Source organism: Pygoscelis adeliae, unplaced genomic scaffold, assembly GCF_000699105.1.
Source record: "Pygoscelis adeliae isolate BGI_AS28 unplaced genomic scaffold, ASM69910v1 Scaffold389, whole genome shotgun sequence".
Lineage (NCBI taxonomy): Eukaryota > Metazoa > Chordata > Aves > Sphenisciformes > Spheniscidae > Pygoscelis > Pygoscelis adeliae.
The window spans coordinates 275,065-278,183 of NW_008825568.1; the positions used below are offsets into that span (position 1 = coordinate 275,065).

Genomic DNA, 3,119 nt, shown 5'->3' on the forward strand with positions numbered 1-3,119 from the left:
CCCTCTCCCTCCAGCAGCTCTGTCTGGTTGGAGGCATGGGCCACCGCTGGGGTAGATGGTGCAGACCCCCCAGCCGGAGCCGCAGCCTTTGTTCTCAGACAAATGCCTTCCATTCTGCCTTGAGGGTCAGGTAGGATGAGTGCCCTTGACCTTTGCTGATGGTCACAGAACGGTGCCCGGTTGCTGGGTTTGTGTACTCCAAGTCTCCCACTCGGCCCATGGAATGCCCCTCCTTCGAAGAGGTGCCCTCCCTGCACGAACTGCCGTGCAAACTGCTGCGCAAACTGCCGCACCATGCCCTAGCTGACATGCCACGCCCTGTTTGCCCGTCCTGGTTGCAGCACTCCTGGTTGCTAGCGCTCCCTGGGGCTGCTTTTTTTGGGAGTGGGGGGTGACTGCTGTTACTCCTGGCCCTGCCCACGCCACGTCCCTGCATTCCCTTGGGGTTTCCCCAGCTCAGGAAACACCCCTGTATGCCGCAATCCGCCGCTCTGCTGCGGGACGTGCCTGTACTGGAGCTGATCACCTCTGCAAGTGACGCAGAAGAGTGATTTGCTTGAGAACAAGTAATTAATGGCAGAAATTCTGTAGAGGAAACACATATTATTGAAATTATACAAAAAAGATGGGTGGTTGTAGTGAACCCCAAGCTGAAAATGCGTGCAATGTTATAGTGAAGCTGGAGAAGAACTGGAGGAGATCACAAAATCTGCTAGCCCTTTGAAGGTTAAGGTCTTGATTACATATCAGGTAAACATCTGTTGAGAATAATATAGGTACTCTGTATTATCCTTAGCGAAGCAGGTTGGGTTACACAGCCATGTGGAATAATTTAGGTTGGAAAGGACCTTTGGGGATTTCTTAGTTCACTCTTCTGCTGAAGGCAGTGCTACCTTTGAAGTTTGTCCAGTTGAATTTTCAGTATCTCAAAGGCTGTAGATTACCAGCTTTCCTGGGCAGCTTGTTCTGGTGATAAATCACATCACTGTGAAAACGTTTTTCCTTCTATCTGATTGGAATTTACTATGTTGCATCTTGTGACTGTTTACTTTTTTCCTTTTGCTGTGCTGGTTCTCATAGTTCGAGACAGAATTCAGCCATCCCAGTATCTGCTGGAAGGGAAACACAGTGGGGTACAAGCACTTCTGGAAATTTCTGATTTTGTTGGGGACACTTTTTTCAATAGATGTTGAACAGACCAAGTAGGTTATGCATTTTGCTACTCATGGATAAGAACTGGTCAGGGATGTGACAGTCGGTGTCAGTCTTAGCTGCTCTTTCTGTGGGGTGGCAGAGCAGAACAAAGGCTTGTTGTAGTCCGAAGATTAGCAAAATGCATCTAGGTAAACAAGTTTGATAGCTAATTACGACAGTGTTACACTAGTTAAAAGTGAAAATGTTACCAGCGAGTAGTTAGATACTGTGCATAAATATATATACACATAAATGTATGTGTGTGTATGTATGTATGTAAGTATTATTTTACCATTGATAAATAACTTGAACTTTCCAGGGATCCTGAGAAATCTGGGAACCCTGAAGAAAGAATGAATGCATGACCAAGAATATATTAAGGCTATCTTGAACAAAATTTGGAAAAAACATGAGTAAGATACCATGTCTTAAAAAAAGCTGCATCTCAAGAAAGACACATCATACTGGATGGTCCAAAGATGGCCAGGTTATCTGAGAAAAAATACATTGTTGGAGAGTCCCCAAAATGGATATTTTATCAAATTAGATAAAGAGAGGAACCTTAAAGCGGATTAACCTTGCGTAAGGATCACATAACTTGGTAACATGATGAATCATCAAAACTGGCAATAACTAATAGCATAGATGGAGCCACCTGTAGATTGAATATATATATATAACTGTAACAAACTGAGTTACACAAATGACCCATTACTTCAGATCTGTGTATGCAGAAATGATCATTTTCATACCCTGTGTACTGTACTGCTCCTTATGTAAGTAGTCTTGTATTTTTATGGCACTGGAGCTTCTCTTGACTTCAAGAGATCTGGCTCAAGGATCGAAGTGGGAAGAAATCTGTACAATTTTTAGGATTAGTTTTCTGAAGGTTTAGACCTCTAACCAGCCTTTATCACAAGATCAGAGGAACGCCAGTGGCAATACAGGGAAAGAAGTGGGAGACAGAGTGTGGGAAAGTGGTATTGCTGACCTGCACCGGTTTATGCTCAGATTAGTTTATGCTGCTGTAGAACCTAGACTTATATTTCAAGAACTATACTTAAAAAGCACTTTTATAAAGGCAGCAAGTAGCATATACTCATTTTGTTGACAAGGAAATTCATCAGGAGTGGTAAGTGGCTTGTTCGAGTTTGGACAGTTACAGCATGTTGCCGACAAGTTTTGAAATCAGTATTTTTTCAAATATACTTGGCGAGATATCTTGTCTTGTTAGTTCTTTTCGAAGTCTTTTGCTAGTATTTGTTACTTACTCCTAATTTTTTTAAAAGAAGTCCTAACCAAAAAATGATAATGGTCTCTTTTCATGTTTGGGGACTCAAAACTTAATGACTTAAAACATAATCAGATAAAAGGGGGGAAACTAAAAGGAAGCTTGAATATTATGACTAAATATCTATATTTTAACAAATGTCGCAGTTGCTTTTAGAAAGCAAAATACGGAGGAAAAAATGTGGAAGAAGTAGAGGTTGTTAAAGCTTAAAAATATATCATGATTTCAGATGAAAAAAAGTGACCCATGTGTGGAATTATGTTTTTAGTCTTCTACATTTAATCTTCCATTGTTATCAAGGCTGCAGTTCCCTTTTATGACATGTGAGACGCATGACAGACTGGACTTTTCAAATATGAGGGAGTTAAGTGTGCACCTTTTAATTGAAATTAAGTAAAAGTCTGCGGCTTCCAAGTCCTCTTGGAAGGTTGTATCCCACTAACTTTTAAGTAACTCATGTGTATGTCTCAGAATACTATAATCCAGAAATACATGACAGACCTTTTTTGTCTCCCTTTCAGACAGTTTAGTTAACTTCCACTTATTTTTGAGTTAGCAAGTACCATACAGAAAACTAACAGGGAAGGATTATTTCCAAGTGGCTGAAAATACTCAGCTTTGCTTTAGATTGAAA

At 41.0% G+C, this 3,119-nt stretch overlaps 1 protein-coding gene across 2 annotated transcripts in view; it reads left to right on the forward strand.

Moving 5' to 3' along the window:
- Nucleotides 1–3,119, forward strand: part of WWP1 (WW domain containing E3 ubiquitin protein ligase 1) — a 42,598-nt gene that overhangs the window by 4,453 nt on the left and 35,026 nt on the right. The window lies entirely within an intron of this gene.